Source organism: Panthera leo, chromosome A1 (assembly GCF_018350215.1).
Source record: "Panthera leo isolate Ple1 chromosome A1, P.leo_Ple1_pat1.1, whole genome shotgun sequence".
Classification (NCBI taxonomy): domain Eukaryota; kingdom Metazoa; phylum Chordata; class Mammalia; order Carnivora; family Felidae; genus Panthera; species Panthera leo.
In genome coordinates this window covers 120,725,429-120,740,896 of record NC_056679.1, presented here as the reverse complement: position 1 = coordinate 120,740,896, position 15,468 = coordinate 120,725,429, and positions in this window count along the sequence as shown.

Sequence of the window (15,468 nt, the reverse complement as noted above, 5' to 3'; positions counted from 1 at the left end):
TGGTCTGTTCAAGTTTTCTATTTCTTCCTGTTTGAGTTTTGGAAGCATGTGGGTGTTTAGGAATTTGTCCATTTCTTCCAGGTTGTCCAGTTTGTTGGCATATGATTTTTCATAGTATTCCCTGATAATTGCTTGTATTTCTGAGGGATTGGTTATAATAATTCCATTTTCATTCATGATTTTATCTATTTGTGTCCTCTCCTTTTTCTTTTTGAGAAGCCTGGCTAGAGGTTTATCAATTTTGTTTATTTTTTCAAAAAACCAACTCTTGGTTTCATCTTTCAGCTCTACAGTTTTTTTAGATTCTGTATTGTTTATTTCTGCTCTGACCTTTATTATTTCTCTTCTTCTGCTGGGTTTGGGTGTCTTTGCTGCTCTGCTTCTATTTCCTTTAGGTTTGCTGTTAGATTTTGTATCTGGGATTTTTCTTATTTCTTAAGATAGGTCTGGATTGCAATGTATTTTCCTCTCAGGACTGCCTTTGCTGCATCCCAAAGTGTTTAGATTGTTGTATTTCATTTTCATTTGTTTCCATATGTTTTTTAATTTCTTCTCTAATTGCCTGGTTGACCCATTCATTCTTTAGTGGGGTGTTCTTTAACCTCCATGCTTTTGGAGGTTTTCCAGCCTTTTTGCTGTGGTTGATTTCAAGCTTGATAGCATTGTGGTCCGAAAGTATGCATGGTGTGATCTCTATTCTTGTATACTTATTAAGAGCTGTTTTGTGACCCAGTATATGATCTATCTTGGAGAATGTTCCATGTGCACTCGAGAAGAAAGTATATTCTGTTGCTTTGGGATGCAGAGTTCTAAATATATCTGTCAAGTCCATCTGATCCAATGTATCATTCAGGGCCCTTGTTTCTTTATTGTTTCTGTGTCTAGATGATCTATCCATTGTCATAAGTGGGGCTTTAAAGTCCCCTGCAATTACTACATTCTTGTCAATAAGGTTGCTTATGTTTGTGATTAATTGTTTTATATATTTGGGGGCTCCCGTATTTAGCGCATAGACATTTATAATTGTTAGTTCTTCTTGATGGATAGACCCTGAGATTATTATATAATGCCCTTCTTTATCTCTTGTTACAGCCTTTAATTTAAAGTCTAGTTTATCTGATATAAGTATGGCTACTCCAGCTTTCTTTTGACTTCCAGTAGCATGATAGATAGTTCTCCATCCCCTCACTTTCAATCTGAAAGTGTCCTCAGGTCTAAAGTGAGTCTCTTGTAGAGATTCTGATACCCTATGTCTTTTGGTTGGCACATTAGTCCATTTACATTCAGTGTTAATATAGAAAGATATGGGTTTAGAGTCGTTGTGATGTCCATAGGTTTCATGCTTGTAGCGATGTCTCTGGTATTTTGTCTCACGGGATCCCCGTTAGGATCTCTTGTAGGGCTGGTTTAGTGGTGATGAATTCCTTCAGTTTTTGTTTGTTTGGGAAGACCTTTATCTCTCCTTCTATTTTAAATGACAGATTTGCTGGATAAAGGATTCTCGGTTGCATATTTTTTCTTTTCATCACATTGAAGATTTCCTGCCATTCCTTTCTGGCCTGCCAAGTTTCAGTAGAGAGATCCGTCACTTGTCTTATCGCTCTCCCTTTATATGTTAGAGCATGTTTATCTCTAGCTGCTTTCAGAACTTTCTCTTTATCCTTGTATTTTGCCAGTTTCACTATGATATGTTGTGCAGAAGATTGATTCAAGTTACGTTTGAAGGGGGTTCTCTGTGCCTCTTGGATTTCAATGCCTTTTTCCTTCCCCAGTTCAGGGAAGTTCTCAGCTATAATTTCTTCAAGTACCCCTTCGGCACCTTTACCTCTCTCTTCCTCCTCTGGAATACCAATTATGCATAAATTATTTCTCTTTAGTGCATCACTTAGTTCTCTAATTCTCCCTTCATACTCCTGGATTTTTTAATCTCTCTGTTTCTCAGCTTCTTTTTCCATAATTTTATCTTCTACTTCACCTATTCTGTCCTCTGCCTCTTCAATCTGAGCTGTGGTCATCTCCATTTTATTTTGCAGCTCATTAATAGCATTTTTTAGCTCCTCCTGACTGTTCCTTAGTCCCTTGATCTCTGTAGCAATAGAGTCTCTGCTCTCCTTTATACAGTTTTCAAGCCCAACGATTAATTTTATGGCTATTATTCTAAATTCACTTTCTGTTATATTGTTTAAATCGTTTTTGATCAGTTCGTTAGCTGTCGTTATTTCCTGGAGGTTTTTTTGAGGGGAATTCTTCTGTTTGGTCATTTTGGATAGTCCCTGGAGTGGTGTGGAACTGCAGGGCACTTCCCCTGTGCTGTCTTGAATAACTTGCGTTGGTGGGCGGGGCCACAGTCAGCCCTGATGTCTGCCCCTAGCCCACCAGTGGGGCCACAGTCAGACTGGTGTGTACCTTCTCTTCCCCTCTCCTAAGAGCAGGATTCACTGTGGAGTGGCATGGCCCGTCTTGGCTATTTGCCCACTGCCAGGCTTGTGGTGCTGGGGATCTGGCATATTAGCTGGGGTGGATTGGCCAGGTGCACAGGGGTGGGAAGGGCAGGCTCAGCTCGCTTTTCCTTTGGTGATCCGCTTCGGGAGGGGCCCTGTGGCACTGGGAGGGAGTCAGACCCGCTAGAGGGATGGATCCACACAAGCACAGCGTTGGGTGTTTGCCCAGTGCAAGCAAGTTCCCTGACAGGAACTGGTTCCCTTTGTGGTTTCGGCTGGGGGATGGGCGAGGGAGATGGCGCTGGCGAGTGCCTTTGTTCCCCGCCAAGCTGCGCTCTGCTGTCCATGGGTCAACAACTCTCCCTCCTGTTTTCGTCCAGCCCTCCCGTTCTCTGAGCAGATCTGTTGACTTATAACCTTCCAGATGTTAAGTCCCCCTTGCTGTCTGAACACACTCCGTCCGGCCCCTCCGTTTTCGCAAGCCCGACTCGGGGGCCTCTGCTTTGCTGGCAGGCTGTCCCCGGCCCCAACTCCCTCCCGCCAGTCCGTGTAGCATGCACCACCTCTCCGCCCTTCCTACCCTCTTCCTGGACCTCTTGTCTACGCTTGGCTCCGGAGAATCCGTTCTGCTGGTCTTCTGGCGATTTTCTGGGTTATTTAGGCAGGTGTGGGTGGAATCTAAGTGATCTGCAGGACGCCGTGAGCCCAGCATCCTCCTACGCCACTATCTTCCCAGAAGCCCAGCATTAATTTGTTAATGCCTCATATATCTAGCCCATTTTGACTTACTCATCTGAGTTGTTCCCATAGATGAATTAAGTTGAGAAGAAGAGGTTAGAACCTAACTGAGAGACTACTGGCAGTGAGGAAGGAAGGGTTGGCATGGAGATCAGACCTGGAATTGGTTCAGGCTTGTAATAGAAAAGTATTCGAGGGAGGATTGGCACATTTATTTAGAAAGAGTTTGGGGAAAAGAGACAAGGAGAGGAAAGGAGCTTTCAACTCCCTCTTTTCTTAGTTAATATGGAGTAAAAGTTACTGGGTAGTCATGGAGAGTGATACAAAATTTATAAAGATGTATTTTGACATAAGTACTATTGGAAACCACCTACGAGACAGTGATGAATAAGGAAACGTGTCAGAAAATATCAAGATGAATGTAGCCTTTGGGTGGGGTCAAGAAACCTAACTGATGTAGCTAGGGGGTACAGAAGAAAGAGAAGGCCCAATATCATGAACAGAAAGACAGTTTGAGTTCAATTTTACAGAATATCTATCTCCTCTGTAGTTAAGCATTCATTGGTCCATTAATGTAAATCATGACCATTTTCATAGTTTCAGATAGGTCCTTGGAATGACACATTGTGATTGTCACTTGGGTAGGGGTGCCTGACTGCTCCAAAAGACTTCCAAAAGTGGCATTTTCTTTGGTAAAATTGCCACAGTGTGGATTATTGTTAGCCCTCCAAATTTAGAGGCTGATACTATAAGGGAAAATATAAATGTCAAACAGACTAGAATAGAGTCATCACATTCTTTCCCTCTACCTAAACTGCATAGGAAGCCAATTTAAAACTGTATTTCTAATTGATTAAATTGGCCCCAAAGAAATAATGATAGTTGCAAACACTTATTAAATGCTGTGTGCCAGGCAGTCTTCTAAACACTTTATATGTGTTCCTGTACTTACAGCAACTCCCAAAGCCAGATTCTGTTATCTCCATTTTCCAGATAAATGTGCTAAGGCAGAGAGAGACTGAATAACTGATTAAATGTTCTGTAAGTAATCCGATATTGAGCTGTGATTTGAACTGTTTATTTATCCATCCTGTGGTGATGGGGTTATGACAAGCAATGTGGTATCATACCATTGTCAAAAAGACACTGTTCTAGTTGGCTGGCTAGCCTAGCCTTTGTCTTTAGGAAAGCTACAGGGTAGCCATTAAACAAATGTTCTTTTAATGTTTGTTTATTTTTGAGAAAGAGAGAGAGAGTACATGTGCACCCAAGCAGCGGAGGGGCAGAGAAATTGGGACAGAGATCCCGAAGTGAATCCACGCTGGCACCAGAGAGCCCAATATGGGGCTCAAACTCACAAACTGTGAGATCATGATCTGAGCTGAAGTCAGATACTTAACCAGCTGAGACACCCAGATGCCCCAGGATAGCCATTTTTTAACAAGACTGATTGAAGGCAGCAAGATGGCTTTGTGCTTAAAAGCATGGGCATTGGAGTCACACTTCTTTGACTCCCATCCTTGGTCCAGTTGCTCATGTAATTTGGGCAAATTACTAAACCTTTTGTTTGTCCCCTGAGCTGTAAAATGTGAAGCTCATAGTGTAGTTGTAAAGCTTAAGTGAGATAGGAGGACTGAGCACCATATTTGGCTTGTTCGGAAGTCCATCAATATTACCTACTGTACAGTGAGCATAGAACCAGATCAAAGATAATTCTTGAGGGTTTTATTAGGCCTATCTCATATCATTGTCAACACACTTCCTTAAAACATTCCCTGCTACTGGCTCCCAAGGTTGCAAGGGCACCTTTCTGCCAGCAGGACAAAGTTCTAATTCTTCAGTAATCTTCCTTCTGCAATCTTGCACAATTTTTTTTTTCTGTCCTTAATTTGGGCCCTTCCCCAGCATGGACATTTCAATATGGTCACTCACACAAGCTCGCGTGCCTTTGATCGTGTCGTTTCTCCCGTTCATCCTTCAGATCTAATTTGGATGTCACCTCCTATGAACTTTGCTTGGTACACCCTGTTCTGAAATAATGCCAGTTCTCCTCTGAGCTTCAGGAATACCAATCTCTGCTAGTATTGTTTGTGTGTATTAATTCCTACAGCATTTTCTCACTCTTTGCCTACAAATGCATAGGAGAGATAAAGCCCGATGGCATCAAATACTATATTTTAATGCAGTTAATTAGGCTCTACTATTTGACATGAGCACTTTGAGGTTAGGGATATTTTAATATGTCCCAATATAAGAACAATTTCTAATGATCCAGTTTTATACACAAAAGGGATCTCAGAACCTTAATTCATCTCTGCCCTGAGGCCTACTCCATCCTCTGAATGGAATCAGGGATGGAGTAGGACCCAAGAAATGTCTTCTGCTTCTTAATTTAAACAAAGAAAAAAATGATGACACCAAACAATCTGTGTGGTCAACATGGCTTTGTGAAAGCGGCTTTGTAAAAACGGCACGTGCCTTTGTAAAGTGTTCGCATCCTATTTGAATCCTTAGTTGCCATCCATTTTCTAATTCCTTATGGAAGCTATATATCAGACCCCACTATGTGCTAAGGCTCAGCTAGGAGATCTGAACTATTAAATGCTCAATAAATAGAGGCTGGAAACATGCATTGTCTTAGATAAAGGAATACCTTTCAACTCCTGAATTAAAAATGTCTGAATCTACAGATCTATTATTTCTATCTATATCTACCTACCTACCTACCATCTGTTTATTTATGTAAGTAGATAAGTAGATACATAGATCTACATAGTGACAGAATAATTAGCATTAATTTATGAGAGCACTCTTGAATCATTGTGCTTTCAGTACCCTGCAATATACTTAGAAGAAATTCAACTTGGAATTATAGTGTGTGAAAACTGAGAAGTAAGCAATAAAAAAATCTTTAGAAAAATCACATTACAAAAAAGGAAGGCAAAGTGACCATTACAGCGGGGGAGATTGATGATTCTTTCTGCAGCTTAAATCTTTGTCGATTAGTACATCTATTTTCCTCCTAGAGATATGTTTGTTAGCACTAAATCATGGACCCATCCATACAGACAGGATATATATGTACATATCCTAGAACTCCTGGGCATTTGAGTTCTACGCTTGTCTTCAAGAATAATGGCTAATGTAGGTAGGGGCCATCAGTCATCATGAGGCACCCGGTGCCCTCTCAGTCTGATAATGGCTCATGCCTCTTCGGTAGAGTAGTTAGTCGTGGCTTTTACGAGAGTTTATTACTGCCTCCCCCCTTTAAAAGACCCCTCTTTCACTCTGCTGCACTTCTCACTTTAATTAGATGGAGCACACACACAGAGTGCTAAAGCAAGAAATGGTTAAGGGAAATTGTGTGTTAAACACAAAGGTCTGAGAATGTGGAACTCATACCACCTCTACCAGGAGTCCTGGTAAAGGAATATGCATAGACGCTCTGGTCAAGACTCTTTCTTGTGGTTTTGGAAACAGATGCCAAAAGCAAGTAGGATCTGAGCGAATCTCCCCTATTTTCCTGCCCTGATGGCCCTGCTGGTTCTGACGGTTTTGTTCCTATGACTCAGGTTCCCTGCTGAGGACATATGAGCTACTGTGGGGCACAACTCTCAGGTCATCTCTCATCCTAAACAGAGTGCTCTACCCTGAACTGAAAAGACCTGGGACTCCAAATTGCCATATCCCCAGTGGAGCTAGTGTGCACTTGTGGTGGGTGTGGGTGGAGGTCAATTGAGTAAGAATGTCACACACAGAGTATTGGTAGACACAGAGATATGATACTTCATTTCATGGGCTTCTGGACTAGGTGGGCTGGATCAGATTTGACATGTTAGGGGTCAGATTACATGATACTCTCTATTTTTCCTTGAGTAGCAGAACATCTTTAGCAAGTATATCCATTCATATGTCTTCCTAAATTCATTTGGCCTCATCCACCCAAGGCTTTTAGCTGCATCTGCCACTGAGAGGCCACCGCCTATGTGAACTTCCTTCAGGGTGAGGCTGGGGTTGGCCTGGCCTCCATTGTACCTGCTGCAGAGAAGGTGCATGTGCATGAGCAGGGGACAGAGAGAGGGAGAGGGAGAGAGAGAATCCCAAGCAGCCTCCATACCCAGTGTGGAGCCCAAACTGGGGCTTTGTCTCAAAATCATGAGGTCATGACCTGAGCCAAAATCAAGAGTCAGATGCTGAACTGACTGAGCCACCCAGGGGCCCCTGATGTATATCGATTTTATCTCAATAAACCTTGGAAAAAATACAACAAATAAGTTAAATCTCCTACCTTTACAGGCATACCTTTATAGTGACAGGGTTGAAAAATATGAATCAAACTGTATTACTTATATGAATTAACACTGATAAAATATCAAAATACTGAATTTAAGAATCACGACACATCTTGGTATTTTGTTGATGGACTAGTGATGTTTTGTGGAGTATTAAAAATAATGATATATATATATATTTTATAAATTAATATACTTTTTAAATTTTATTTCAGCAAGATCTTTTATAATCAAGATTTTTATATAACTTGGGGTGAACTGATATGAGTGCTTTAAAAGATTAAAAAATAAGGTTTATTCAGTTATACACAACTCAAGTCTATTTTGTCAAAAAAGTAAAGAGATGTAAAATAAATTATTTTTCACTTAGGTTTTTAAAAAGTTTTATTTAAAGTAAGTAATATACATTTATATTTTTATGTTAAAATTAAAAACAAAACACGAATTAATATCAATATTAAATTTACTCATCTTATTTCTTTAAACATTTATTAAATTAGAAAATTTAGTTAAAAACTTTTTTTATTCAAATACAATTAAAATACAGTGTTTTATTAGTTTCAGGTGTACAATAGAGTGATTTAACAATTCTATTCATTACTCAGTGCTCATCATGATAAGTTATTATCCCCTTCATCTATTTCACCCTTCCCCCTACCTACCTCCCTTCTGGAAACCATGTTTGTTCTTTAAATCACTAAATATTTTTATTAAACAAAACTATTCTCATTGGAAGGGCTCAAACTTAATCTAGTTTCCAAGGTAAACAATCAGCTACATATTTCATATGTGTTACATTCAGATCTACATGGAGTTGGCACAAATTTAAAAGTAATATTGTTTACTATTGCAAGATGTCTTTGAACTGCTATGTATTAATCTTGTAAATGCTGCATTAATTTTTAGGTACTTATAGAATGCGGAATAGGTACCAAAGGAAAATGGATGCTTAGCATATCCAGAAAATAATTATTTGTCATGTAAGAGTCCGTTCCACTCTTGCTGTCTGAGAAGAATGATTCCTTACATTCTCTGACCTAAGTGTGTCTACTGATAAGTTTTGTCATACTCTGCACTGTATCCATCCTTGCATCAGCAGTGGCCCACCATGGACTTCTGCATAAAGATGATAAACAGGGTAAGAGTTGCAGAGAAGGATTTCCCCGGAGCCTGTGTAGTGTTAGCTACAAGAGCAACTGTTGAGGGTTCAGGGTTGCTCTATGCCAGGGCTGAGTGACAGAGATGCCCATGTCTCATAATAAATATTTTGTGTGTGTGTGAGTGCTTATGCTTGGCAATCCCTTTAACAAATCAGGACCTGAGACCAAGGGGCTCTCTTGCCTTGACCAGTGAAAGACAAGGGAAGAGAATGAGCCCACAAATAGATTCATTTCCTCTTTCCAAGTAATGGACTTCTCTGCTGAGTTCTCTACAACTGGCTAAATTGTGTGTATTCATTATGGTACATCCCCCTGATACCCACCTAGTCTACAGCCTCCCTGTTTCTCCCCCTCCAGAGAATTACTATATAATCTTTGGTTAGAGTGAGAAGGGCAGTCACCTGGAAATACACAGTTGGATCTTTGAACCAACCACTATGTCTGTGGTAGGATCTTTACTTCTACTTGCAGAAGAGGTACCTGGTGCCACCATTTTCTGAATCTTTGGTGAAGTCTACATTGTGGATTGGTTTGCTTTTCCATTTTTCCTACTGCCAGTTTATTTCACATTTGCATATACATGAACTCAGCTGTTACTCATCCTTTTACTTTCCTACTTCCCAAAGTTTATTCCTATCATCTCTTGTATTATTCTCTTTATCCTTTTGGTCTATGTTTATGCCATAAAAATCCCTTCATTATCATTTTCAGTCAAATTTCCAAATGTAGTAGAAAGAGTTGTATGCATTCAACATGGCATCATTCATGACAGTGTAGTTTATCATAGTTACAAATTAAAATCCTATGAAATAATTCTTAGTACTTCCCTATTCATTTATTCCCTCAACAAATGTTTTCTAAATCTCTATTATGTCTCTACCATGTCAGGTTTTGTACTATATTACATAATTTTACAACATTGAAAGATTTTCTTAGAAAACTTTAATATTGAGAAATACTCATAAAGTCATTGTAATATGAATTTAAGAAGCAGAATAAAGTGTATGTACATCTTATGACTTAAGGTGTGAAGAACTAAACGTGTAACTAACAAAAATTAAGAAAAGATTCTTTTTTATTTTATTAAATTTTTTTTTTTACTGTTTATTTTTGACAGAGACAGAGCACAAGTGGGGGAGAAACAGAGAGAGAGGGAGACACAGATTCTGAAACAGGCTTCAGGCTCTGAGCTGTCAGCACAGAGACCAATATGGGGCTCAAACCCACAAACTTCGAGATCATGACCTGAGAGGAAGTTGGATGCTTAACCGACTGAGCCACCCTGGCGACCCAGAAATGATTCTTTTTTAAATTTTTTGAGGAACCTCCATACTATTATCCAGAGTGGCTGTACCAGTTTGCATTCCCACCAACAGTGCAAAAGTGCGCCCCTTTCTCCAAATCCTCATTAACATCTCTTATTTCCTGAGTTGTTCATTTTAGCCATTCTGACAGGTGTGAGGTGGTATCTCATCATGGTTTGGATTAGTATTTCCTTGATGAAGAGTGATGTTGCACATCTTTTCATGTGTCTGTTAGCCGTCTGGATGACTTCTTTGGAAAAGTATCTAGTCATGTCTTCTTTTTATTTCTTCACTGGATTATTTGTTTTTTTGGGTGTCGAGTTTGAGAAGTTCTTTATAGATTTCGGATACTAACACTTTGTCCAATAATGTCATTTGTAAATATCTTTTCCCATTCCATCAATTGCCTTTTAGTTTTGTCAGTTGTTTCCTTCACCATGCAGGAGCTTTTTATCTTGATGAGGTTCCAACAGTTCATTTTTGCTTTTGTTTCCCTTGCCTCCAGGGACATGTGTAGTAAGAAGTCGCAGTGGCTGAGGTCAGAGAGGTTGCTGACTCTCTTTTCCTGTAGAATTTTGATAGTTTCCTATCTCACAATTAGGCCTTGCATCCATTTTGAATATATTTTTGTGTATGGTATAAGAAAGTGGTCCAGTTTCATTCTTCTGTCTAGTCTTCCCAGCACCATTTGCTAAAGAGACTGTCTTTTGGAGATATTCTTTCCTGCTTTGTTGAAGATTAGTTGGCCACACATTTGTGAGTCCATTTCTGGGTTCTCTATGCTGTTCTGCTGATCCATGTGTCTGTTTTTGTGCTAGTATCATATTGTCTTGATGATTACAGGTTTGTATTACGCCTTGAAGTCCAGAATTGTGATGCCTCCAGCTTTGGTCATCTTTTCAACATTACTTTGGTTATTCAGGGTGTTTTCTGGTTCCATATAAATTTTAGAATTGTTTGTTCTAGCTCTGTGAAGAATGCTGGTGTTATTTTGGTAGGGATTGCATTGAATATGTAGATTGCTTTGGGTAGTATAGACATTTTGACAATATTTGCTCTTCTAATATATGAGCATGGGATATTTTTCTATTTCTTTGTGTCTTCTTCAATTTCTTTCATAAGCTTTCTATAGTTTTCAGTATACAGATCTTTTACCTCTTTGGTTAGGTTTACTTTTAGGTATCTTACGGTTTTTAGTGCGATTGTAAATGGGATTGATTCCTTGATTTCCCTTTCTGCTGATTCATTATTGGTGTATAGAAATACAATAGGTTTCTGTCTATGAATTTTGTATCCTGCGACTTTGCTGAATTCATGTATCAGTTCTAGAAATTTTTTAGTGGAGTATGCTCTATGACTCAGCAATTGCACTACTAACTATTTATTCAAAGGATACAAAAGTACTGATTAGAAGGGACACATGTACCCCCTTGTTTATAGCAGTGATATCCACAGTAGTCATATTATGGAAAGAGCCTAAATGTCCATCGACTGAAGAATGGATAAAAAAGATGTGAGATACACACACACACACAAACACACACACACACACACACACACACACACACACACACCATGGAAATTACTCAATGATCAAAAAGAATGAAATCTTGCCATTGCAACAATGTGGATGGAACTAGAGTGTAGAATGCTAAGTGAAAAAAGTCAGAAAAAGACAAATAACATGATTTCACTCATATGTGAAATTTAAGAACCAAAACAGATGAACATAGGAGAAGGGAAGGAAAAATAAGATAAAGACAGGGAGGCAAAGCATAAGAGACTCTGAAATACAGGGAACAAACTGAGGGTTTCTGAATGGGTGTTGGGTGGAGTGATGGGCTAGATGAGTGATGGGCATTAAGGAGGACAGTTGTTGGGATGAGCACTGGGTATTATAGGTAAGTGATGAATCACTGGGTTCTACTCCTGAAACCAATAAGATACTGTATATTAACTAACTTTAATTTACATAAATAAATTTTTTTAAAAAAGGAAATGCTTTTTTAAAAGAAAAGATTCTTAAGCCTCTTAAAACACATGGACACAGTTTCTCTAAAAGGAGTTTTCCAACTACTCTGTGGTGGTGAATGGGAGCACTGAAGGTGATGCCTTTCAAAGCAAATGAGATGAATAATACTAAATAAACAATTTGTCAACCAAATTCCAGACTTTCATCCTAGTAATTTCAATATTAGAATAATACCCTCTTTTATTTGATGTCTTTTCTATACTATGTGTGTGGGGGAAATGTGTCCCATGGTGGTAGACCTAGTTTGACCCCACACAATGTGAATCTTTAAGTGGGAGTGACCTAATGAACAGAGTGTAGTCTTGGTGTTTAGAAGCATAAGACTTAAATCTTAGCACTGATATAACTTTAATATTGCAAAAATAGGGCCGTGATATATATTGGAAAGGCTGTATGTTTTAGTGTCAGAGGTACATAGGTTAAATTCTGGACTCTGACAGTACTTGTATTACCTTGAAGCATATTAATCAAACTGAGTCTCAGTTTTGTTATCTCCGTAACAGGAATTATTAATCTTTCTAAATTTTGCTGTAAAATGGACAGAAATAAAGTATTAAACTTGCCCAACTAGTCGTGATAGAAAAGATATATGAATAGGAGGGAAACTATTAAAACTATTAAAATATTAAGAGTTCTTATCTTTGGAAGGTGGAGTTATGAGTAATTTTTTTGTGTTATTTTGGAAAAGTTACTTTACCTTTCACATCTTCAATTTCTTAACTATGCAGGGTGAATAATAATAATGACACTTTCATAGGGATGTTGTGAGAATTTGATTCATAAAATTTTGAAAATAAAGCATTAGGACTCTACTTGGCATGTATTAAATGCTCAATATATGCTAGCCATTATGTGTTATTTTTATTTCTTTTGTACTTTTCACTGTATTTTGCCAATTTTCTACAAGTAGTCTGCTTTATTTTTTTAATCAGAAAATACACCTACTTCAGGAGAAGTTATTAGGAGAAAATGTCCCTTCACCTGCATATTTCTAAATGGAAGCCAAATTAGGAAGGTGAAAATGAAGCAGCATATCAGTTGCTCCAATCCATCACACCCAGCATAATTCCAGTGACAATTCCAGTCACTCAGCATAATTATGTAGCCCCCACAGAAGCATCATGAGTGCTTCAAAAGAAATAAAAAGACCTGCAACCGTGATGGTCATTTCCAATGGATTCACTTTGTCCCTGACTGCATTTTTGGGGTTTTAGCAGACAGCCATCATCATGAAATGGAGCCTTTATAATTGTAACTATCAAGTAGTCCCTTTAATTTGGTGCTGTCATACTTTTTATAATCAATAGAAATTCGTTTAATCTAGTTAATTAAATGTTGGTGAACCCAGAGTGAATTCTATTAATTAATGTTTCCGTATAAAGACATACCAGACCACACAATGCTTTCCATCAAGCTCACAGATGGCTGCCCAATTGTGGCTGTCACATTTCTCATGTTGCTGGGGAGATGAAAAAAGAAAGATGAAGTAAACCTGTGATTCCCAGACCAGGGTCTACAGATGTGACTCAGGAGACCATGAATTCACCATGAGAATTTAAACATGCCTACTTTCTAGTTGTTTCTAGTGATCTAGTTATAAACGTAATGTAAGATTCTGAATGTTCTGGATGATGACCTTAAATGAGGCATTGCCACACAATCATTATCAAGGTTATGTGGATAAATTAAGGTTGTAGTGTTGATTTCACCATTTAGATTAGGTAAGCATCAGAAATAAACCTCAAGCACTGGCTTTAAAACAAAATGTAACTAACAGTGTATTTTTCCTATTCTTTGGGATGCTTTATCAGTATTAGTTAATTCTGAGAACATTATAAGGATTTATATTACTCTTGTCCATTTGTGAAGCTCAGAAAGGTAAAGTAGTGCTCCTAGTTGACATTACTAGTTAGTGATAGCAATGAGGTTTAAATCTATAATTTCATTATTCTAAGACTGAGCTATTCCAAATATTGCCTGTGATCCTAGAGCTTAAAAACTCATATATGGAGAGGGGCATTTGTACTGTGTTCACAAAATACCAAAGTCTTAATAGTGTTGAAGCCCAAGTTTACAACAGTGGCTTTATACTAGGCTCAAGTACACAAACAATAACAAACCAGTGATCAGCTTGAAGAAATAACTGATTAGCTGACCTTAGCAACATCGTGACATTTGGGACCTCCACTATGACAGGAGCGATCTGTGGATAGAGCTATTCACATATTCACATTCTTAAATATATTCAGAATAGTGCTTTGCACTTAATAGATTCTTAGTTATTGAAACTGAATCCAAATTGTTCTTCATCCTTTTTCAACATTTTTTTACTAATTGAGAATAATACTGGCCACCTGATTTTTGTGTAACTTAAGAATAGATATATAATATACATTATAGTCTTTGCAGCAGTTCTGAGGTAGATATTACTAATCCCCATTACAGGTGAGAAAACTAAGGCTCATGGAGCTGCATTAATTTGCCCATAGTTCTGTAGCTAGTGAGTGGCAGAGTCAAGGTGTAGGGTTGGTACACTGCCATTTCCATCATACCACACTGTTTGCCATGTGCTAGGGTTGTGATATGTCAGATATGAGCTCAAATCCAAAGGTTTAATAATGTAAGATCACAGAAGTAAATTACAGAAAACTCTAATAATTATACACAATTCAGTTGTAAAAATGACATCTTGGAATTGTTGATAAGTAGGCAAAATAAGTGATATAATGTTAACTAAAAAAAAAAAAGTTATACTACTAATAGTCATTAGGAATTCACTACATCCCAGTGGTAAGTGCTAAATATATCTTTATCTCTAGAGCTAACTGTTCTTTAGAGTGATGTGTTCTGACAATGTAGATAAAGTATAACTATCAAAAGTTGGAGAGGAATAGAAAGGTATATGAAAAGTGTGATAATTATGGCAACTTTTTAGTTTTTAACTAGTTCTTTATGTATTACCTACTCAGATCAGATCCTGTGGTCAAGTTAGATAACTTCAGTATCAGAGTAGAGGATAATAGACAGGAAGCCCCCCAAAAGCAGGTGCTAGTGGTATTATATAAAGGTATCTGTATAAAGGGTATTACTAGAACAAATATAATCATGCTTTCAGGAATGAAATCAAGAGATCAAATGAAGTGGAAAATTGATTCAAAAGCAAATTGTATTGATGGCCTGAATATGTCGATAAAATATTTTCAAAAGACAGATTGATTTTTTAATATTTTTTATATTAGTAAACATAAATAGGTGTAATTCATCTATTGCAGTTTAAAAAATCATATTGGTTAACAATACAAGCTCTAATCCTGTGTGTACACTGAAATGTACTCTTAAAATGAAGATATTTAGAAAGGTAAAAAATAAAAGGATACTAAACTATATAACAGATGCAAATGAAAGGAGAGCAAGGGTCAAAATCTGGATATCGAGAGAGATGAAATTATCATCATCATCATCATTTTTAAAGTTTATTTATTTTAAGAGAGAGAATGTGTA